General features: G+C 41.5%; 1 protein-coding gene and 2 long non-coding RNA genes across 12 annotated transcripts in view; 1 reads left to right on the top strand and 2 right to left on the bottom strand.

Moving 5' to 3' along the window:
• The window catches only part of LOC6045498 (protein unc-79 homolog), a 279,959-nt gene that overhangs the window by 217,219 nt on the left and 37,804 nt on the right, over positions 1–24,936 (top strand). The window lies entirely within an intron of this gene.
• On the bottom strand, positions 13,758–15,150 carry LOC119767024. The gene is made up of 3 exons (XR_005277274.1): positions 14,783–15,150; positions 14,652–14,726; positions 13,758–14,581 (listed from the first exon to the last, which is right to left on the bottom strand). It is a non-coding gene; the product is annotated as an uncharacterized LOC119767024 (long non-coding RNA).
• On the bottom strand, positions 24,255–24,862 carry LOC119767023. The gene is made up of 3 exons (XR_005277273.1): positions 24,495–24,862; positions 24,364–24,438; positions 24,255–24,293 (listed from the first exon to the last, which is right to left on the bottom strand). It is a non-coding gene; the product is annotated as an uncharacterized LOC119767023 (long non-coding RNA).

Below are 24,936 nucleotides of genomic sequence, written 5' to 3' on the forward strand. Positions count from 1 at the left end.
CCTTATCACAGTACAAAAAATCAAAGTATCGCGTTTAAAATATTTGAAACTTACAATAAATATAAAAAAAAAGTTGAACTCACAGCAAAAAATCCGATGGTAAAATCGCATGCAAAAGCATGCACATCACCTTCGTCAAAATAAACACTTAATATTACACAATGTCTGTACAATTTTTGTAAACACAAAAAAAAAGTTGCAACCGACGGGATTCAAACCCAGCACCATCAGTAAGGGCTGGCGCCTTAGCCCGCTCGGCCATCAGACCGATGAAAAATGGAAAGGATAAATGCATATCTGAGCTTGACATTTCGGTCAAGTAGGTTTCCCATACTGATGGGCTACATATTTCAGGGTGTAATATTACACAGAATTTCATTAGAAAATGCAAAATTTATTTTACACCCAAGCCTTTTACACGCAGCTGGATTACTACTTTATTTGCTGTGTAGTGACCGCCGAAATAGAAAAATTAAATTCAAATCCACCAGAATTGATCCCCACGATGGGCGTTTGGAAACATCCGCGGGGAACGTGTCCACGGCGCAGTTAAGTTGCGCCAAACAACAAAAGCAAAAAGTGGCAAAGATTTTAAAAAATGATGCCGTTAAATTTATATCGAAACTGAACCACAGAAACTGAACTGTGGAAAAAGATTGAGAGGCCCAACATCGCCAAAAGGCCAAAAGGACGACCAGCAGCAGCAATCTGAGCAGCAGTCCACGAAGGATAAGCAAGTTGCTCCGAAGGAGTTGACTTCACCACAGGATCCGGCTTCCTCCGCAGTAGCGGGCGCCTCAGCAGCAGCCTCGACATCGGCAGGCAGTTCAACCGGGTTAATATTCAAGAGGCTATGGCCAAGGCTGCCCCAACCATTTCCTGCAAAGCCTGGATTGTGATTCACCGTTAGATTTCCTGAATTCCATAAACTTTTGTGTTCTCATTTGCTGCCTCGAACGTGCTCACGCTCAACTTAAAAACAAAAACACGTATCACACACACTGAGAAATGACGGGTGAGCTGTCACGACAGCAGCGCCATCAGCGCCGGGTGAGTGGATGCCGAAACAAAATTGCATTTGAAATAACCGTTTTTGAAGGACGATGGTTCGGCACTCGAGTGTCCCGTCTGTTTGTCTGTGCTGCAATTATGATGTTTCAGTTAAGTACGATTAACTATAGTTTTGATTAATTATAAATTCTTACGGCTTTAGCTTTCTTGGTACTTTTAACATGAAACAGCTATTTTTTTTCTTCATAACTTATTTTTATTAGGTCCTTTTAGGTGCTGTGACCAGGTTAGGACCGAGGATCAATAGTACAAAAATAATAAATAATAAAATAAAAAAACCGTAATTGAATAAGATGATTATTTTCTCGTGCCATGTGTCAGCAAGTGTGCGATCACGTCAATCTGTTCCTCGGGTGTCTTGCACTGGCTCAAGCAAACTCTGTATTCTCGGTAAATGGTCCACAGCTCCGACTCGCTGTACAGCTTCCGTTCACCTTGTTGCTCCTTCGGGGTTGCACCGGCGCCGGCGCCAGTATTTTCTCGACTTCTTCCTGCGGGACGAGGATGTTTATCTTCCGTCCCGACGGACGGCACCGCTCCAGGTAGTGGTGGAAAATCCACCGCGGTGAACGCGGCTCCTGCCGGAGTCTGTTTGTCCTTCTTCCATGCTGGCGGCTTCGGCTTGGACGCCTGCTGCCTCGACTGGATGAACTGCGCACGCTTGGGACAGCTGCGGTCCAGACCCTCGTGGGATCCAGTGCAGTTGACACACTTCTTGGCTTGCGTTTCTTCTGCTTTGCACTTTTCCGTGCTGTGGGCACCCCCACAGCTGCTGCACCTTGGCTTGAGATGGCAGTTACTGGTTCCGTGACCGAACTGCAAGCAGTTCTTGCACTGGGTCACGTGCGGTTCTTCGTTCCGGTAGGCCACCCACCGGACGGCGACTGGTCCCACTTTCTTTACCTTGCTACTCAACTCCTTCAAACTGGTGTGCCCCTTGGGGAAGAGCACGATGAAAGGCGTCTCATCGATGGCGGGAAGCTGCTGCTCCGCCTGATGGCGTGTACTGCCAAGACGTCCAGCTGATGTTCCGTCTTGAGCAGCTCCTTGACGTAATCCGGTTCCGCGTTCGGGAGACCTCTCATTACTACCCGGTGCGGTCTCGCACTGCGCTTTCCATGTGTGTAGAACTGCACCTTGTTCTTCTTCAGGTGGGCTTGCACCGTGTAGAAGTCGTCGCTCGAGAAGCACGTAATTTTGGTGCCGTACCGCGTCAGTTTGTGTTCCGGCTGGACATCACATGTCGACATCACCTTCGCAAGGCGGGCGAAGCTCGTTTCTTTCACCACCAGCGGCGGCTGCTTCTTCTCCCCGGCCGACTTGCCGGGTGCTGGTACCACGGGGGTGGTTTTTTCTGCTGCTGGGTTCGCATTGTTGTTGTTGTTGCTCTTCTCCGCTAGCGGGCTGAACTTGTTTTTGCTGAACAGTTTCTCCACTTCCTGGCTATTGCCATCGTTGATCTCCTCCTTAGCCTTCCTGATCCTTAAACTTACATTATTTCGACTTGCTGAAGTTAAATAATCAGTCAAAAAATGATTGGATGGTTAATTCAATCATAAAATAAAAATGCAGTTTTGTTGTGAAAATGCTAGTGGCCATGGCTGATTTCAGATGTCGAACTCAAAACACTTATTTTGGTAAAAAGGATAATTCAATGTCAGTCAACATTGTTTTAAATGATGCTGAACATGCCAAATAAAAGAATTGTAGACAACAACACGATTGAAATTGTGATTTTATTGAATTTTTCATCAAAAACCCTTCAGAGGGTCCACTATAGGAAAGGGGTCCACTAATGGATAACGTACCCTATCAAACTTTGCGAGCGTTTTTCTCTGAACACAGAGTTGATTTACGGGTGCCACGATATCTCGAGATGGGATAGACCAAATTGGCTGAAATTTGAAGCCTCGCAAGACATATCCCGCGTGCATGACGAAGTCCGATTTTAAAATTTTGCAGTTTTAAAAAACATAAAAATCGAAAACATTGTTTTTTTATGCGAAAAACATACAAATATTTTTATCTTTTTTTAAAATAATTTTTTTGAAAATCTTCACCAAAATTTTAAGCCGATTTGGTTAAGGCAGTGTTGATATATCGTGGCACACGTTTTTTCAAACTGATAACTTAAAATAGCTATATCTCGGCAATGCTACCACCAAATGTCTTCAAATTTGTTTTGTTAATAGATGAAAATGTATATTTGAAAGCCCTGGAAACATATGAAAAACAAGTATACGGCATGTAAAAAAAGTATTTACACCCCTTGGGCACTACACTCAAACCCCGATGGTTTGACACCAACTGTTGTCATACGAACGGGGTCACTTTTTAGTTTGACACCCCTTTTACACGGAGTTCACACACACTATCAAACGTTTGTTTTGATAGTGTGCGTGGGCGCCGTGTAAAAAGTGACAGTTCGTCACTTTTTAGTTTGACTTTGACCAACCAACGGGGTACAAACTACCAACCACCGGAAGTTGAGTGTATGCACATTTTGTGATGAAACATGTAAACAATTTAATGTTGACAGAAACCTAGTACTACATTTTCAAATCTAATCTAATCTAATCTAATCAGACCCTAGCGCAGCCAATCTTTCGAAGGGATCCTGGAGAGTGCCTTAGGTTAGATGACGCCTAGCACTCTTCTTGTCATTTATTAACATTTGTAGAGCGCCATTGCATTGAAATGCATTGAATCATCACAAGCGTTAAAGGGGCCAGGCCTACTGCGTAAAGCCGTATCGCAGAGATGATTCGTAATTGGGTTGAGTTTGAGCACTGAGTGTTCGAACAACAACACAATTCTGAATCGACAGGGGAGGAAGAAGCGTGGGGACACACCACCATACGCTCCGTGATTTGGTTGTATTCGTTGGGAGCACCATGCTAAGAAGGTTTGGTACTCCGGGACCCTCTGGGATGGGACATTGTATTTCCACGAATGCCCTGGACACTATTTGCCGTGGTTATAGCGCCACAACTCGCTCTCTGTAACAGTAGTCGTAATTCCAGTCCAAGCTCATCAAGTCGTCATGGCCGCATGGCCGAGTGGCTAGCATTTTTGCTTACCATTCCAAAGGTCGGGGGATCGAACCCCGCCTCGAGCGACTTTGATTATTCGTTCATATTCATCATTTCAAATTTATGTGTTCTTAACTTTCTCGTTGGGTGCGTTGGGAATCGAACCCAGAATCATTCGCTTACAAAGCGAACACCGTAACCAGTCAGCCACGGCCGCTCCTCAGAAACCTAGTAGGGGAACTATACCCTTTCTCAGCCTATTTCTATTATCGGCCTATCAGCACTTTGATCATGAATTACAGCTTATATAAGGTGTTTTTGACTGTTCCAAAGTAATAAATAGCTCAAATAAAAGTGAGCAAGCAACTCTCCATTGTTGAAACATCTGAAAATGTTGATTTAATAGCAGAAACGGCATAAGTGATGAGAATTGGTCGAACGGCTTAGTGTGATTAAAATGGGTATATTTCCCCTACTACGTTTTGTTCAGAAACTCATGCCGAACGTTTTGTTACAAAAAGCTCATGAAAAGATTATTTGAATAAAAACTTATATAACAAATACTATTACAAAAAACAAAATAGGTGCAAAAAAAGTTTGTACACCTTTCGAAAAATTAACATAAAAAAAGTTATTTGTTGATAAATCACCATAAATCCAGTCTTCCAACTCCATGACTGATTAAAAAAATAATTTATATTGAATATAAAGTTTACTAACTACTTAGTATAAAAGTTTATATAACTCTGGAAATTCTATATAAAACTTATCTAAACTTAATTTTGCAAACTTTTAATTCAATAAAATGTCAATATATTACCATAGAATCAAACCATCCACATTAACGACCCCCGGGTCTATTGCAAGTTTCTGCTCGAACCTAGGAGTCCGAAGGCTTGAATGGGGAGAGCACCCAAACCTATTTCTACTCCAAGGAACTTTCCACCCCAGTGTTCGAACTGACGACCTTTGGACGACCAACCGCCTCCAGCGATTCCACCGGAGTAGGCTTGGTTAGAATTGCTAAATAAACATTTTGGGGTTGGTATAGCACCGTTTTGGGGGTCTTTGTATCTATAGAATAGACTTTTCGTTGAAATTTTGTACCAACCCGGAATTACGTCGTCGGAAAATACGCCGGCATCCGAACCGGTCCACGATTCACAAGTCAACCTATGTGGCATCGAAAAGGGCATAAAATTTCCGATCTTTTGATACTCAGACATCTACGTTTTCTATAAAACACACTTTTTTAAATACCTGAGCAAAAAGTAAGTTTGATCCACGAGAACAAAAATTACGAAAGTCCATACACTCAAAAAAATGAGTTCGCGTAAACGTGGAACCAGGAAGATAATTGTTCAACTTTTATAGTGCATATTGCACCATGAAAGCGAACAGTTTTCTTCCTTGTTCCCGTTGGCATGAACGCTGTTCACGTTTACGAGAACTCATTTTTTTGAGTGTACATTTTTGGCAGGCTATTTAAAAACGTGGGTTTCATAGAAAACCTAGATGTTTGGGTATCAAAAGATCGGAAATGTTATGCCCTTTACGATGCCACATAGGTTGACTTGTAAATCTTGGACCGGTTCAGATGCCGGCGGATTTTCCGACGACGTAATTCCGGGTTGGTGCGAAATTCCAACGAAAAATCTATTCTATCGATACAAAAACCCTCAAAACGGTGTTATACCCACTCCAAAAAATTTATTTATCAATTCTATGGTCATATATTGACGTATAGTTGAGTTTAAAGTTTGCAAAATTAAATTTAGATTAGTTTTATATAGAATTTCCAGAATTATACAATCCTTTATACTAAGTAGTTAGTAAACTATATATTCAATCCAAATTAATAAGTGCAGTGCTTCCGGGGACGCGCAGTCCTGTTTTTTCGCGATAATTTTCGTCTCTTTTGTGTGCATGGGGTGATTGGTCATTATAATTGAATAATGGCATCATAAGTGCAGTGCTTCTGGGGACGCGCAGTCCTGTTTTTTCGCGATAATTTTCGTCTCTTTTATGTCGCTGTTTGTGTTCAGATTATGTTCCACCAGTGCAAGTGGATGATTGTGTTTGTGTGCAAAGTGAAGAAAAAAATCAGGATTATGCCTGCAAGAATGGTTAGTGAAGGGACGCATTGGTTGGGGGAAATTATTCAATTATGGTTGTGTTTGTGTGCAAAGTGAAAAAAGCAAAAAAAAAGAAAAAAAAAAAAAAGAAAAAACAAATCAGGATTGTGAGATGGATTTTTGCGGTGTTCGTTTTGTGCTGTATTCAGGATCGTGAAAATCAGGAGTGAGTCGCGCTGTAGTTATAAAACAATATCGATCTTGAAAATTATTCATATTAATCGGTGAGTTATTGTGTGCTTCAAGCCCTTTCTTCATCATCGCTGATTGGATGGCAAGTTGACGATTTAGTACGTTAGGTTTATCGCGTAGCAAAATTATTTTGATTCATCAAGAACGTCGTGTGGTGCGCGAGTCTTTTTTGTGTTGAAAAGACCTTCCCATAGCTTCGTAGCTCGGAGGGCTCGACGTCGGTTGTTTGTGTGTTAAGCCCTCTCCATAGCATCGTAGCTCGAGAGGCAACGAAAATCAATACCTTACCTAGCTAACAGAAGGAAGATCGGAGGGCACTTGATGGTTGAGTTCGTCGCGTCTATTCCGTAAATTCATGAACTAAATGATTATATAATTAAAAATCAGACTACGCTATCATTGCAGCATTGCGTTTAACACCTCATTTTATAAATAAATATTATTTGGTTTTATCTTTCCACAGCCGGCTGTCTAAGATTAAACCATTTAAGCATAAGCATAAGCATAGGTGCCCACCCGCAGTTGCTACTCCGTTATTGACCAGGACCTCCAGAAGTTACATCCACGAGCCGTGGAAGATGAGTGGGTGCTATCTTTCCTCGCTTCGCAACTTCTCGAAGGCCCCTATCATGCTGATCAATACCGGCGCCGGCCACGACCAGTGGTAGAGTCACGGGGAAGTGGATGGGAATGTTAGTCCGATACTTGAGTGATAGAGACCGCCCAATCGACTGCTTCTCCGACAAAGTATCACATGAGTTTTGAGGGGGTTAGTAGATGGGTATGAGGTCAGGATTCACGAGTGGCAGTGATGTGACCATGAGCATTTTGTTTATCGGTTGAAAAATTTAAATCTTAGGCAGCCGGCTGCGGATAGATATATTATTGATTAGTTAGAAAGTTTTTTTAATCGAACGCGTGCCAACCGAGCAGTAGTGCTATGGGCTGGACTTATCAGTCTATTTTTACTTATTGTACAATTTAGATAACGCGTGCAAATTTCAAAAATAGTAAATAAAAAACGGTTTACTCTTCATAAAATCGATAGTTTGATGAGTTAAAACTAGAACTGCCAGTTGGAATAAATTATTACGATCCACGATTATCAACAAAAAGAAAACAGGACACTACGTAACCGATTCTAATGAAATTAAAACAATAACTTAAACGAACTAAACCGGTGGCGTGCCTTCCAATCAACGATGATAAAAGAAGGACTTATGATAAATAAAATATCAAATGAAAGGCTCGGAAAACACGTTGCAGAGTAACCGCGAGGTCTCGCTACTCACAATCGAATAATAAAAAAAATGCAAAAACGCACGCTAATGGTCTATCCTATATGTCAGCGCGAAAAAAAAGCAAATCAAAAAAAGAACATTTTAATCGCGCGATTTTTTTTCAACTGACGACGATTCTGTTTTCGCTCCATTTTGTGTGCCTCTGCGGCGCACACACACACCGATGAAACCTCTCGAACATTCGGAACTCTTCCTCTTTCCGCAGTCTTCCCAATTCCCCCAAAAACGCGCCCGAAACAAAGCAAACCAAAAAAAGAAATTTTCAATCGCGCGATTCTTTTTCAACTGACGGCGATTCTTTTTTCGTTCTACTTTGTGTGCCTCTGCGGCGCACACAAACACCGATGAAACCTCTCGAACATTCGGAACTCTTCCTCTTTCCGCAATCGTCCCACTTCACCCAAAAACACGCCCGAAACAAAGCAAACCAAAATAAAGAACTTTTCAATCGCGCGATTCTTTTTCAACTCTGCTGTCTAAGATTAACCCATTTAATTAAAAATTTAACAACAGTTAAACGGGAAATGTCTCATCCGCAGCAACCGAGTGTTTGCTTTGAGAATAAAATATAATACCTTTCAAAAACACTATGATTTTGGGTCGCATCATCATCTTCTATGATGAATCCTGACCAAACACCCTATTCTACTAACAAGTTTTCAGGTTCCTGGCGCTCGTGGGGTGTAAGCACAGAGTAAATCAGCTGCCCTAGTAGCAACCTGCGCTAATAACTAGCAATATTCCTAGCATCCAAAATTAGTTAAAGATTCCAAGGCTGAATCAATATCAGCTTTGGTTTCTAAAACAAACCCATGATTTAAATTATTCTCAATATGATGCTGATACCTTTCCCAATTAGCTTTGTAGTACACAGCTAAAAAATAGTAATCCAGCTGCGTGTAAAAGGCCTGGGTGTAAAAAAAAATTGCATTATTTTATGAAAATCTTTGTAATATTACACCGTGAAATATAGGGACGTGGCGTTACATCGTGCTGCCACCTGGTTTTTTTAAGCGCAAGAGTGGAAAAGTGCTGAGTCATCGTCTAAAAATAGACGGCGTCCTATCTCGCCCAGCAAAATGAAGTCGATGAAGTAGTCGGTTTCGATGAGAAAAAGTGGAATATGTGGTCTAAAAATAGCGACGCCATCCCCCTATGTGGCCCATCAGTATGGGAAACCTACTTGACCGGAATTTCAAGCTGTTATATGCGTTTATCCTTTCCATTCTTCATCTGTCTGATGGCCAAGTGGGCTAAGGCGCCAGTCCTTACTGTTGGTGCTGGGTTTGAATTCGGTCGGTTGCAACTTTTGTTTGTGTTTGCAAAAAATGTACATGCAGTGTGTAATATTAAGTGTTAATTTTGACGAAGGTGATGTACTGCATGCGATTTTACCATCGGATTTTTTGTTGTGTAATTGAACACAGAACTATTGGGTCTGATAACTGCTTCATGAGAAAGTGAAAATGTTACTGGAACCCGAGCATGGGTAAATAACAAGGGAAATGCAAAATAGTACCATTCAATGGTATCAATACCAAATTATGGTTTTCGCGAGTCCTTGAAAAAATGTCTAAAGTGTAAGTTAATACCAATCTGTGGTATTATACCAAATGTTGGTATTGTTTCGTTATTGAGCAAATTTTAAGAAAATGTCGAATTTTGACATACTGTTACTAACTTACATACTTTAAAACGCAAATCTACTCCAAATTAAAGCCAACTATTTTGTTTTGGTCAAACAAAGTCATTTAATGATCTTTATAAATTAGAGAATGCCATACATTGGTGTTATAAAGGTATTTTGAATAAAAAAACTATTAAATAAAGGGGATTCATAAAAAAAAACAATTTTTAATGATGTTTAACATTCTTAAAAGTATGCTGATACATTTGAAAATGATAAGAAAAACATTTATATATTTCGACGATTGACTTTACGACAACAATAGGTTCAACGTGAAAAATTTAAAATTTTAGAATGGATTTTACTTAACATTGTGTGCCTTTTTCGTCATAATCGATAAACTCAAAAAATAATGTCAATCTTTGTTAATTTGATAAAATAACTCTTTCAATACCAAAATGTTGGTATGCATGTGATATTCGAACTTCGTTCTAAAATCCTTTTAATATTGAATTTGTGCTAAATCCTATTCAGTTGGAATAATGCATCCTCGAATATCCCACGAACAATGCCACGCTGCCTGGGCTACAGCCTTTCTCGCTCTGGTTTAGTTTGTTTCTCTTTCTTTGAATTTCCCGATATTTTATCCTGCAGCTAAAACATATTGATGCAGCAGCAGCTCGTTTTCAACAAACGTTGATAGCTCGGTTGGTAAACGGGTAGCTAAAATTGTGTCTGCACCTTACCTGTCATGAGTTCGATTCCAGTATTCCTCTAGTTTTATTTACCTGATATTTTTTGGCTCTCCAAGCAAGACTTCGTTTTCCTGCCTGTTCGAAGGATTTAAATATAGCATCAAAATTCTACCCATTTCTCATTGCAATTCCATTAGCCCAATTGAATTCCCGCTGTAATCCTATAGAGAATTCGCATTGTTTTTTGTCCGATGAGATTTTTATTTACCCGGAAAGTTGTTATTGTCTGGTATTTATTTGCCTTTGGAATGGCACGTTTTGGTATTGATTTGGTCTTCCCCATACAGTTTTTTGGTATGATTTCATGGTATTATACCATCTATTACTGGGCAACCAAGGGCACATTTTGTTATTTGTTATTATGCAAAGTAATACCAAAATATGGTATGCCCGTGTTATTTACCCCTGCTCGGGTAAGCTCAGAGTTATTTCAAACAAAGACTACCGTAAACTGGGGTCAATCGGGACACACGGGGCGAATTGGGACAGCAGTTTTAACCGTGTTGGAGCACAATATTGTGATTTTTCTGGTTGGTTTCGATTAGAACAGACTCAGGCCAACAAAACCCGAGCATGGGTAAATAACAAGGGAAATGCGTAATAATACCTTTCTCTGGTATCAATACCAAATTTTGGTATTCCTGGACCCTTTGAAATTTGTCTTAAGGATTATGCAAGAGCAAAATGTGGTATCATACCAATTTAAGGTATTGTTTTGATATTGCTAAATTGCAGAATTTGTCAATGGTCGAACACCACATTTTGGTATTCTTTTGGTATTACAGTGTTTTATCAAATTCCTCTGCAACTATGGGAGAATTTTGACCAATTTTGACAAAATAATTAATTTTGCGCTAAAATGATGTCTCAAAGCGAATGCTTTCATTGAAAACCGGAAATTTCAAACTTGATTTTAAACATTTTTGATATACCCCCTACAGAAATGACTTGAAATTGTGAAAAAATTTCTAAGTCAGGATGGCACATTTTGGTATTATTTTGGTATTAAAGTGTTTTATCAAATTCCTCTGAAACTATGGGAAAATTTTGACCAATTTTGACAAAATAATTAATTTTGCGCTAAAATGATGTCTCAAAGCGAATGCTTTCATTGAAAACCGGAAATTTCAAACTTGATTTTAAAAATTTTTGATATACCCCCTAAAGAAATGACTTGAAATTGTGGAAAATTTTCTAAGTCAGGATGGCACATTTTGGTATTATTTTGGTATTGAAAGGTTTCATCAATTTTCTCTGAAACTATGGGATTTTTACCAATTTGGACAAGATAATAAATTTTGCGCTAAAATGACTTGAAAAAAAAATTTAATGCTGGTTTTAACATTTTTTTATATACCCATTAAGATTTTTTTTTTAAAATCGTTGAAATTTCTCTAAGTCGGGATAACCCAATACTTTGAAAAATGAGTCAATCGAATGATTATTGAATTTTGGTGAATTTCAATCCAGTTTCATTTTAATAATACTTATTTTTCAATCTTGTTATTTTTCAGAAGCTTCAAGAACTTCAAGCACAGGCCGTTCATCAATGACAAATGCATTCGGTGTGGTGAAGAATATCACTAATAACAACATGGAATCATCAGGTGAGTAGATTTGGCTGTTGCATATGGATCATTTCCGTTTTTTCACTAACTGCAACTGCTGCACTAAAAATGGTATGAAAATATCAAATTTTGGTATTATTTGTGCAAATACCAGCTACCAAAATGTGATTTTGGTTGCCCAGTAATAGATGGTAAAATACCATGAAATCATACCAAAATCATGTATGTGGAAGACCACAGGAATACCAAAATATGATTTTCCAAGGGCGCGGGAATACCTAAAATTAAAACCATGGCAATACCAAGTTTTGGTATTCAAGCAATGTTTAAAAATCCAGAAGACCTCAACTTGGTATTGAAATGGTTTTATTTTGAGGTATTATTTTACCCTTGGAATAACATGGTTTGGTATTGTTGTGCCCTTCCACTTACAAGACTTTGGTATGATTTCATGGTATTTTACCATCTATTACTGGGCAACCAAGGGCACATTTTGGTCGCTGTTATTTGCCCAAGTAATACCAAAATTTGGTATTCCCGTGTTATTTACCCCTGCTCGGGAATGTGTACATTCATTTCTAAATTTAAAAGCTTTAAGTGCTCTAAAAACTGCTGTCCCTATTCAGACTGTAGTCCCGATTCACCCCAGATTACGGTACCTGAGTTGTTTTCCAAAATTCTAAACAGTCTTTCCAAGACTAACCCCACCTGAAATTTTGTTGTTTTTTTACAAACGAAGCCATCTTTTCAAGAGAACTTTGCTTGCAAAATGCGGCAAAACAAATGTAAACGCAGATCTTCTGAAGATTTGGCCGTTATGGCGGCGAAGTGTTTGAAGGCTAAACCGGCTAACGGAAACAGAAAAGAAAACAGCCTCTTCTGAGGTCTGATTCTGATTCTAAATGTAAGGTCAATCCTCGAATTCCATCGGCAAACAGTTTCGGTGTTTTACACAGAAAAAAATCCTATGATAAAATCGCATCAAAAAGCATACACATCACCTTTGTGAAAAAATCGCTTAAAATTACATCCATGAATTGTCCATGAATGTACACCAGAAATGTGTAATATCACACAGAGCCCATTTTTGGGACCAGGGGTAGATATCGAATTGGTTTCTACCTTGAAATGTCATGTCAAACATAGACAAACGAAACTTTTATTCTCGATATTGCTTATAATTTTCTCTTGAACACTTAAACTTAATTACTTAATTATTGTCTTTGTACATTTTGAATAATTTTTCTTCGCAAAGAGGTCGTTTGCGTTATTTTTGAACAAACATTTCAATGTTCCATTGTGGGCCGGATCTTCAACGCTTTCCGGATCCTTGATGTTCTTTTTCGCTTTTCGGTCGGCGGAATGCTTTCTGGGGCCATCGAAGGCAGCTGAGAGTGAAGGTTCGCTTCCGTTCGGCGAAGTACTTCTAGATGACGTAATTGCCGAACTCGAAACCACCGTTTCCCGTTCCAGATCTGTGCTGATCCTGGTGGAAAACAACACGATGTTGATGGTGAGATTATGCAGCAGGAGGTTCAGGCTTGAGGGTCGATCCAACTTCAATTCGCAGCTGCGGCTGCCGCATGCTGTATCACCGAAACTTGTAACCGTACAGACGTTGGACCAGAACGTCATGGTACGGTACAGGGAAAAATTCCAAGAAAATGTTACAGGGAAATGTGCGAGATCGCCGAAGCGCACTGGAAGAAGCGGATAGCTTAAGCGCCACCTCGTTAGAGGACCACCCGCCTGATCTAAAGTTGCCCAGCTTGAGACTCTTCCTTAGGAAGGTCCAGTTTACTCGTGAGAAGAGGTTTGGAGAACGATTCAGCTTTCCCCGCAGTTTCCTGCGTCCGACTTACCGAACTTCAGTATTATCCGAGCCCATAATGCCCGAATTGACCTAAAACCAACGTGCTCAACGAATGCTCCCAACATCAATACTCATTCATCATCGATAGTTACTGATCCCACCACCAGGTGTCGCAGAGTGACCGGTGCGCGGCAGACCGCTGAAGCGTAGCGCAAGCGCTCATAACTAAATTCTTTCCCAAGCATCAACCAAAGCAACTTGAGTCGGGTTAAATAGGGACTTTATTAAAGACGGCATTTAAAGATCGCAGATTAACATTTTTGAGTTCAGTTTTATTCCCTAATAGTTACAATCCATCTTCTAATTACGACCACCCTATCCTACAGTGTGCGTGCTCTTAATTCTTCTCCGGAGATCTTCAACAATGGGGCGTTTTTGGGGGGGGCTAGCGGTGCGGGCTAGCGCGGGTTGTACATGCTTGCGAACTCTGTGGTTCAAAGGACGTCACATGTGCACACGGACAACTAACACAGAGTTTGTACTTACGAGCCCGTCGTCGTCGTCGTCGTTGTGCGCGTTCTTTCTCCTCTACTTCGCCCTTGCCGGCGCCGTAGACTGCTGCTCTGCGAGTTCTGCTACCTGCTACTGCTGCTGTTGTGCGATCACGATGGTTGTGTGGCGGATGATCGACTCACCTACCAGGCGTCGGGAACCGATCGATTTGCCACGTGGTCGGTCTTCAGGTCTGCCGACCTTCGGTCCGTGACAGCGTCACGGCGTGTTCGAGGCGTTCGCTACGGGCCACGTGGTTGTTGGGGGCCAGGCAGCTTCGAACGGTGATTCGTGAAGAATCCTCACGAGTCGACGAAGATCGCCGCGGCAACTAGGTTGCGGTGCGGCCAGGCGTTTACGTCGAAAAGGCCACAGGTGACTGGAGTGGCTCGGTCGAAGGTTGCGGTACGACCGGGGGTTTTTCTGCCACGATGTTGACGGCGTGGCGGCTGGCCACAGGGTTGAAGCTCGGCCAGAAATCCTGTCCGCGGACGAGGGAAGCCGCCGGAGACAAGTAAACTTGTGACCACGCTGCCTAAAGAGAACACGGACCGTCGAAACGATCGTTTTAGAGCACGCACTATTTCGCACACTGACTACATTACCTTTCTTCGCAGGTTCTCGCACAAAGGTCACAAAAGCTAGCTATCTATCGCACTACTTTTCTATCGGCCTAGCTTCTGAAAAGTTAACTTTAAATTAACACCCGAGATCGAACCTCGCGCAGATTACCTACGTTACAACTCCAGCAAATTCACTGCACTTCCGAATCGTTCCACGGGTTAGGAGAATGTGATCGAGTCACTAAAATTTCTCAGACTCGAGCCTGGGAAACTGATCGCCGAAGTTACGTACGAATCCACCGGATGCACGTAAACGTTGCGTTGGGCTTAGCCTATTCGGGAAATATCGCTCTCTAATAGTGTGTCCCGCTCCCACTCGGTACGCTGAAGGTACACGGCCTACACGCTCTCCTTTTCCAATTCTCACGAAGATAAACGAGTCAAACCCTTGGTTCAGAATCTGCACGTGCGGCCTCTTAAGATCGTAACTGAGTTCCAATCACGTGTCGGTTTGAGCAACCGCTCGTCAAAGCGCGCGCAGCGAACTCACGTCGTGGGGGTTGCCTAATCATCAGGGGTAAACGCGAGTGCTTGCACTCCGTCACCCACTGTGAAGCAGTGAGTGTCTTTACAAAGGGGCTATCTTCGAAATCGTATTTTAAATTCAATTAATAAGGTAATAATAATAAATGAAAATGTTATATAAATAGAGTTTGCGCAAAGCGCTAAATTTGTGATGTTTTTTAGAATCAAATAAACCAATTTAGTACAACGGTTACATCACTCCTCACTGAATTTACGAAAATTTAGTTGAGAAACAACTAAATTTTCGTAAGGGCAAGTTTCGTCTCAAAATTATTTACACAACTAACTATAAGGGGGAAAATGAATTAACCTAATTATTAATACTTTTTACATGATTATCCTCAAACTTTAGAATCCCGTTCTTTGCTCTACCGGTAACTGTGTGGTACTCGCTAGTTTCATCTTAGTACATCCACTAATTTAAGCAAGTCATTGTTAAGGTCTACCTTTATACTCTCGTGGAATCCCACTACTTTTTACAGGTCATCGTCCTCAACTCGTTTCACTTCGTGTAAATTGCACTAGTTCCACTAGTTTTCCCCGTTCAATGGGTTTTCGAGTTACCAGGTATTGCTAAAACTTTCATCTTCAATTAATTAATTAAATTAACCTACAAAAAATAAAAAAAAAATAATCCAGAAAAAAAAAATCAATCAAATTATTTAACAGTTCAACACCAGCTCATGGCTTCGGTGCGCCTAATTTCCACAACTTAACTTCGCAAACACTCATAAATCCCAATCAAACTAACACTACCTCAACAATTTTTCAACAGGTCTTTCAACTTATTGAAAAGCAAGAATAACAAATACACCCAAAAAACTGGCTCATTCAGAACTTGATCATCACCTCAATCATTACGTTGAGCAGTATGATCGTGTCTTCATTCACCGAAAGATCAGTCTGGTCAGACTCAGGCCCACCCTAAAGCTCCTCTTCAGGTAACTTGTCCCTAGTCGTTCCAAACGCAAAATTACACAAACCCTAATTTGAACTTTTCCATCAGTATCATTAACTGAACAACTAAAATTCAAAAAAGACTAAATTCACATCACTGGTTTCCCAAATACGTGAGCTACTGATTAACAGCTAACATCACATTCCTACTGAGATCAAACGCACCATCTGCTTAGCAATGGGTCGAACTGTCAAACCTCAACTGTCAAACTCAAAAATAAACAGGAAATCGTCCATACTCTCTGTTCACGCGGCCAAAAAAATTTCTAAAATCTAAAATTTAAGTATTCTATGCGACTGGAGTAGGCTGAACTCTAATTAAACTGATGGATTTACGGGGGGAGTAACTCATAAAATTGAAAAAATGAAAGAACTAAGTGCTTTGTGTGATTTATTTTTAGGCGTTTGTAATGAAAAGCAAATGTAAATAATGAGGCTGAAGGCAACTGGATTGGACGGATTTCAATACTAATTATGGGACTATTAAGATGATGATTCAACTGACTAAGGAATTAAAAGAATTGCAAGACCGGGCTATGGATATTCAACAAACTACTGCAACCGAAATATGTCAACCGATGACCTCAACAATCATCAATGAATTATACTACTACTACTACTATTGAAGCATAACCTACAAATCAGAGCTGCGTCAATGTAAACAAGCGGATTCCTGATCATCGATATCATCTAATCAATGAACGCACCGTGCTCGATGTTGATCGCACGTGCGTGTCGTATACTTCGACGAAGAAACGAACTAATCCTAAATTAGTACTAATATATCTCTAAACTAGGTACACTACTAACTAGCTAACTTAAGTGCTTTTTGTTTTGATAGGTAGGGTCTCTTTTTGTCAAATCCGGTTGGTCTTCTACTTTGTTTCGTGGTTTCGATGGTACCGTTTGGTCTTGAATGCGTCATCGATTTCATTCATGGTTTCTGTTTCGATTCTCAATGGCCGTTCAACAACTTGTCACCAGTAGTTTGTTCATGTTTTTGTGGGACTCTCGACTCATTGCTGAGGAGTTAGTTGGAACGATTGATGTTTTCATGCAATAGTAAACATTGCTTCGTAAACTTTCAAAAAGTTGTCATAGCTTTTCAACATTACTCGATTTCCGAGTGGAGTAGTGAATTTTCAACGAGGTTGATGAATTTCAACATAAATTCGTTGGTTTTTCAAGTAATTGTTAAATTACAAATTGTTCCTACCCTATTTTAGTAGTGACATAGCTCGTTAATTCATATTTTGTTGCAAAGAATTTTGCAAAATTCGTGATTATTTCCCATTGTAGGATTTTTGTACACGTTAAATGTTTCGTAACCTCCCTTGAGGGCTCATAGCTTTAAAATTTAATTTCTCATGTAACACCAGACTGCTTGACAAGTTGTGACGGTGAATGGTTCAATTTCTTCAAATATTTACAATTGAACACCCCGATTCGTTTTCCTTCTCGTCCTCTAATTCATAACAATGTTCACCCACAACTCGCTTGACTACCGCAGGGACGTACTTAGGGGCCAGTTTCGCGCAATAACCTTTCCCTTTATCTGAAAGTTCTGTGTTTCGTTTTAAAACTTTTTCCCTAATGTGTATTTTGGACATTTGTCGTTTGATCTCAAATTATAGTATTTGGAGTGCTTTTCAAAAGCTTTTTTAAGATTTTCTCGAACTTCTTCGTACAATTTCGCCCGCTGGGCATCGTCAAGATTCCCGCTTCCCGCTGAATTGTCTCTCAAGTGTCTATATTCTCTACCATCTGAAATCATATTCCTACCAAACATAACAAAATAGGGCGTGTAGTGGGTGGCTTCATGAACTGAGTTTCTAATTGCATTAGCAATAGTTTGAATATTATTTGACCATTCCTTGTGATCCCGCTTTATCGTCGCTCGTATGCCCGTTGTGATAACGCGATTAACTCTTTCAGAATCGTTAATTTGGGGGTGGTAACTGGGAGTCTTCCAATGAGAAACGTTGTACCGATTCAGAAGATCTTGAAACAATTTTGAAACAAATTGAGTTCCATTATCAGTGAGCAACACTTCAGGTACTCCGAAAAGTTGAAAAACCATATTTTCTACAAATGGGCAAAGCGATTCAGCGGTGGCTTGTCTAAAAGGCTGAATTAAGACAAATTTGCTAAACACGTCCGTTATTACTAGGAGGCAAGTGTTTCGTCCCTTCCCAGAAGCCGGAAGTGGGCCGATGTAGTCCATTGTGACGAACTGCCATGGATGTTCTGCTATCTTCCGCTGGGTCGTCAACGGTGCTGTCGTGTTGACATTCGTCGCCTTGCTCGTCTGGCAAATCAGACAGTTTTGACAAAACCGCTTGGTCTGCGAGCTCATCAGGGGCCAAAAATACCTTTCCCTGAGTGCCGCGAGGGTCTTCTCAAAACCCAGATGTGCTGTTCCGTGGATTCGCTCCAGAATGCTGCTTCGTTCTCCTTGTGCTGGGTAAATTTTCCAACAGAATCTCGTGTCCTCCATTCTCCCTTCGTTCTTCACCAACTTGTAGATCTGTCCTTCGACTACGCGAAAATCTGGGTAACCCTGCGGGTCGCTGAGGATTTTCTTGGTAAGCTCCTGGTACTCCGGATCGACCGAGGCAATTCCGATCGCGTCTAGGGACCGTGACAAACAATCTGCCGTTATATTGTTTTTCCCTTTTCGATATTCTAGTTCTATGTCGTAACTTTGTATTTTTAACGCCCATCTCAAAAGTTTTGAATTTCCCGATTCTACCCCAATTGTAAAAAGCCACAATAGACTTCTGGCATCCGTGACTACCTTAAATCTTGATCCTTCAACAAAATGCCGAAAATGTTGGATGGCGAGTAAAACTCCTAAACACTCTTTTTCGACACTTGCGTAACGCTTTTGAGTGCTACTAAGCTTTTTACTAAAATAGGCTACAATTTTAGTTTCCTCATCTACCTTCTGAACTAGGGCTGCCCCAACAGCATTGTCGGAGGCGTCCGACTCAATTTCAAATGGCAAAGAGAAATCTGGGTTAGCCAGGATGGGCGCAGATATCAAAGCTGTCTTAAGTTCCTGAAACCCTCTTCGGCCGCTTCCGTCCAAGTAAATTTCTTCTTTTCTTTCTTTAAGAGATCAGAAATGGGTGAAACAATTCGACTATAATTTTGAATGAATCGTTGATAAAATCCACAAAGACCTAGCAGTCGTCGTACATCCTTGACGCATTTTGGTCTTGAGTAATTCAAAATTGGTTCAATCCTAGAGTTGTCAATGGAGACGCCTTCTCCCGTCAACAAGTACCCCAAATAGGTAACTTTTTTTCGACAAAATCTGGACTTGTCTAATGAAATGGTAAGGTTAGCGTTGCGAAGACGTTCAGCAACTATTTTTAAAAGTTCTAAATGTTCATCTAAAGTTTTTGTGGCCACCACAATGTCGTCTAAGTACACGAAAACTTGAGGTTCTAAATCGAAGCCAATCACTCGATCCATGAGGCGGCACATGGTGAATGGGGCGTTAGTTAAACCAAAGGGACAGACTTTAAATCTGAAAAGACCTTTGGACGTTCTAAATGCTGTATAATCTCTACATTCTTCCTTTAATGGAATTTGAAAATATGCGTCCTTCAGGTCAATTACAGAAAAATAGTTTGCACTCCCTAGTCGGTGGAAAATCCCTTTCATATCTCTCATTGGATACGAATCTTTTTTTGTGAGGGCGTTGATTCTCCTCGAATCGAGACACACCCTCAACTTCCCATTGGACTTCCGCACCGGCACTAACGGGTTAGCCCATTCGCTCGTACATTCTTCAATCGCGTCCAGGTCCTTGTACCGTTGAATCTCCTTATCCACTTCCGCTTGTATCGCCGGCGAACAGCGATAGAGTGGTTGTCGTCGTGGCACTGCGTCTTCTCGTAGGTTTATCTCGTGCTGTAACAGGGTCGTCCGGCCAAGAACTCCATCCGCTGTACACGGGAAGGTTCTAATGACCTCCGCCAGGTGGCTTCGCTCCTCGCTGGTTAGTTCGTGCTCTGTTTCAACGGTATCCGGTGTCGTCTTTGATGGTTCAGGTAAATCCAATCCAGGTATATCTAGCGACTCATCTGGAGCTGGTTTTTCAAGAACGGGAAGTGCCTCGACCGGGTGAATGAAAAAATGAAATATTTCATTAACCATTTCTCCCGTGGCTGGTGATTGTGTTATCTCGGTAATCTCCTCGAGACCTTTTTCTCCTTCCATCATTGGTTTGATTCCAAATGCATTCCAGAAGTTTATTCCTAAAATGAAATTTCTAGCGACCTGTGGAACAACTACCACTGGTACAACTCTCGTAATCTTTCGGAATGTTATTGGGAAATTAACATATCCCTCGCAGGAATATTGCGTTTGGTCCGCCGTGCAAATACGAATCGGCGATGGAAGAATTTTAAGTCCGTAACGTTCGACTAAATCAGTAGAATTCGTCACACAAATACTCGCACCCGAATCTAAGAGAGCGTTAATTTCGGTTTCAAAAATTCGAATTGTCACCTGAGGGCATTGATTAGTTTGAATTTTAATTTCTGAAAGGTTTTGAAAAGGATCAATGAAAGGTTTCGAGTTGGGAACCACTGATTCACCTGGAATACTCGTGCTCCCACTTAAGCATTCCGGTCTTGGTTTCCCGACGGGTCCCCAGTTTGTCCAGTCGGTTCTTTTTTCGGGTGCTTGTCACACGTAGCCGCGACCGTTCCCGGGTTACCACAAATGTAGCAAAATGTTGTTTTCCTCTCACTACATTGCCTCCAAAAATGGCCCTGATTTCGACAATTCCAGCAGATTGGCAACCGGGTCGTTTCGTTTCTGTTCGAGGGCTGAGATTGAGACCCTCTTCCGTGTGGTTTCTTATAGATTGCGTTCACTTCCTCTTCATCCGATCCAGCGTGATCTGATGAAGTTTCGAGGTTATGAACAGCGTGCTTCGTGCCCTTTTGGTTCAAACTTGGGTCATTAGCATCAATTCGCTGGTTAAGAGCCTTAAGTTGTTCTAATGTTTGAATTGTGAAAGGTGCTAACTGCAAGCGATAATGAGCATGCATATTTTCCCAAATTGTTTCAAACTTTCTTTGTCTAGACAATGGTTTCGTCAAAAGTTTATTCAATCGTTCTATTTCATCCACAAAGGCGACAAATTTCTCCCCTTTTTGTTGTTTACAATTGTAAATACTCTGACGGGTACCCTGCTCTTGGTTAGGGTTTCCAAACCGGAAACGGATCTGAATCTCAAACATGTCCCAGTCCCAAGAAGGATGAAAATAGGTAAAAAACCAATTCGAAGCCTCCCCGCGTAGTAGCATGTGTACATGGCTAAGTAAGCGTTGTTTGGAAATCTGGTTCATATTTGCGAGAACTTTTATTCTGTAAATGAAATCTTCTATGGTTATAGATCGCGAATCCGCCGAGAAATAAATGTTCCATTTTTCTATTCGCCTATCATAATGTGTTCTACCACTTTCTCTTCCGGAATTTGTTGTCCAGTCAATTTGCGAGTCTTCTTCTGAACTATTTTCTTCTTCTGGATCTAGAAAAATATCTGTGGAATTTGGCGGGTTAGGGGGATTGGAGGATATTGATTTCCATTTGGATTCTGATTTGGGTTGTTTTGGGGTCTAAATTACCTTGTGTTTGATTAGGTATCTGATTTTGAGAAGTTTGTAAGGTACTCAAAGCTTGCGCAAGAAGTTCCGCTGTTACGACTCCCTGATTATTATTTTGCCTACCCATTTGACTCATCTTATCTTTCATCTGCTGTAGTTGTTTTTCTAAAGTTTTGACTTGTTTTGTTAGTTCTGTTCTTGCTAACTCTTCTTGTGTAGTTTGTCGAGAAGGTATGGTCAATGGTTTGGTATTTGGAAACGGCAAAGGACCTGCAAACATCTTCTTAACTGCTTCCATTACTGCTGTTTCAAACTGTGTTTGATCGAATGGTTTTTGTTGTTTTTGCTTTTCCTTGAGTTCTTGTTCTTTACGTTTAATATCTTCTTCTTTCTTCTTTAGTTCCTCTTCTTTTGCCTGAAGCTCTTGCAATTTTAGCTTGTTATCCTTGTCCTTGTCCTTATCGTTGGACTCTCCATCTGACTTATCGCTATCAGTTTCTGATTCGTTCACGTCGTAAATTGTTAACAACTCTGAGATCGTTGCAAGTATAGATTTCTTAAGACCCTCAGATTGTTCTGTCGTTGTGTTACTACGATTTGCTCTCATGTAGAAATACCTTAACCTCGAAATGTACTTCGGCTGTGGATCTTTCTCTAAAAACGCTCTGAGCTTTTCAACGTGTGAGACCATCCAATCGTACTCTTGATCTATAGCATAAATCGAAGCATAAGTCTTCTTCTCCAATTTGTCTTCTCGATACAAACGCCTTAAAATTTTCTGTTTCTCTTCTAACGGTTTATTAAGATCATCTTTGCGACCTCTAACTCTAAGCTCGTAATCTACATCGTCGTTCAGCAGATGAACCACGTATGGAAATTTTGAACCCATCTTTGAAACCAACTAATATAAGTGTTTTGCAAAGAAAGTGTATGAAATATGCCTTATGTACTATAATATCGTATACTAATAATCTTTAATCTTACTTGTACCCACTCATAAAGTTTTCCACAAAAAACATCTTTCCAAACAGTGTTTCCCGAAATAAACAAAATGTTTTACCAAAACATTCCAAAATATTCGAAAAAGTAACCTAAAACATTATCTCAATTCCTCACACGAAATTGTATTTTCCTAGACAACCTTATTTAAAAAAAAACATTATTTCCTACCAAAAACAAACTTTCCGTGACTTCGTGACTGTAGTTGGGCGCCAAAATGTAACCGTACAGACGTTGGACCAGAACGTCATGGTACGGTACAGGGAAAAATTCCAAGAAAATGTTACAGGGAAATGTGCGAGATCGCCGAAGCGCACTGGAAGAAGCGGATAGCTTAAGCGCCACCTCGTTAGAGGACCACCCGCCTGATCTAAAGTTGCCCAGCTTGAGACTCTTCCTTAGGAAGGTCCAGTTTACTCGTGAGAAGAGGTTTGGAGAACGATTCAGCTTTCCCCGCAGTTTCCCTGCGTCCGACTTACCGAACTTCAGTATTATCCGAGCCCATAATGCCCGAATTGACCTAAAACCAACGTGCTCAACGAATGCTCCCAACATCAATACTCATTCATCATCGATAGTTACTGATCCCACCACCAGGTGTCGCAGAGTGACCGGTGCGCGGCAGACCGCTGAAGCGTAGCGCAAGCGCTCATAACTAAATTCTTTCCCAAGCATCAACCAAAGCAACTTGAGTCGGGTTAAATAGGGACTTTATTAAAGACGGCATTTAAAGATCGCAGATTAACATTTTTGAGTTCAGTTTTATTCCCTAATAGTTACAATCCATCTTCTAATTACGACCACCCTATCCTACAGTGTGCGTGCTCTTAATTCTTCTCCGGAGATCTTCAACAATGGGGCGTTTTTGGGGGGGGCTAGCGGTGCGGGCTAGCGCGGGTTGTACATGCTTGCGAACTCTGTGGTTCAAAGGACGTCACATGTGCACACGGACAACTAACACAGAGTTTGTACTTACGAGCCCGTCGTCGTCGTCGTCGTTGTGCGCGTTCTTTCTCCTCTACTTCGCCCTTGCCGGCGCCGTAGACTGCTGCTCTGCGAGTTCTGCTACCTGCTACTGCTGCTGTTGTGCGATCACGATGGTTGTGTGGCGGATGATCGACTCACCTACCAGGCGTCGGGAACCGATCGATTTGCCACGTGGTCGGTCTTCAGGTCTGCCGACCTTCGGTCCGTGACAGCGTCACGGCGTGTTCGAGGCGTTCGCTACGGGCCACGTGGTTGTTGGGGGCCAGGCAGCTTCGAACGGTGATTCGTGAAGAATCCTCACGAGTCGACGAAGATCGCCGCGGCAACTAGGTTGCGGTGCGGCCAGGCGTTTACGTCGAAAAGGCCACAGGTGACTGGAGTGGCTCGGTCGAAGGTTGCGGTACGACCGGGGGTTTTTCTGCCACGATGTTGACGGCGTGGCGGCTGGCCACAGGGTTGAAGCTCGGCCAGAAATCCTGTCCGCGGACGAGGAAGCCGCCGGAGACAAGTAAACTTGTGACCACGCTGCCTAAAGAGAACACGGACCGTCGAAACGATCGTTTTAGAGCACGCACTATTTCGCACACTGACTACATTACCTTTCTTCGCAGGTTCTCGCACAAAGGTCACAAAAGCTAGCTATCTATCGCACTACTTTTCTATCGGCCTAGCTTCTGAAAAGTTAACTTTAAATTAACACCCGAGATCGAACCTCGCGCAGATTACCTACGTTACAACTCCAGCAAATTCACTGCACTTCCGAATCGTTCCACGGGTTAGGAGAATGTGATCGAGTCACTAAAATTTCTCAGACTCGAGCCTGGGAAACTGATCGCCGAAGTTACGTACGAATCCACCGGATGCACGTAAACGTTGCGTTGGGCTTAGCCTATTCGGGAAATATCGCTCTCTAATAGTGTGTCCCGCTCCCACTCGGTACGCTGAAGGTACACGGCCTACACGCTCTCCTTTTCCAATTCTCACGAAGATAAACGAGTCAAACCCTTGGTTCAGAATCTGCACGTGCGGCCTCTTAAGATCGTAACTGAGTTCCAATCACGTGTCGGTTTGAGCAACCGCTCGTCAAAGCGCGCGCAGCGAACTCACGTCGTGGGGGTTGCCTAATCATCAGGGGTAAACGCGAGTGCTTGCACTCCGTCACCCACTGTGAA

Source organism: Culex quinquefasciatus, chromosome 2, assembly GCF_015732765.1.
Source record: "Culex quinquefasciatus strain JHB chromosome 2, VPISU_Cqui_1.0_pri_paternal, whole genome shotgun sequence".
In the NCBI taxonomy this organism is placed as follows: Eukaryota; Metazoa; Arthropoda; class Insecta; order Diptera; family Culicidae; genus Culex; species Culex quinquefasciatus.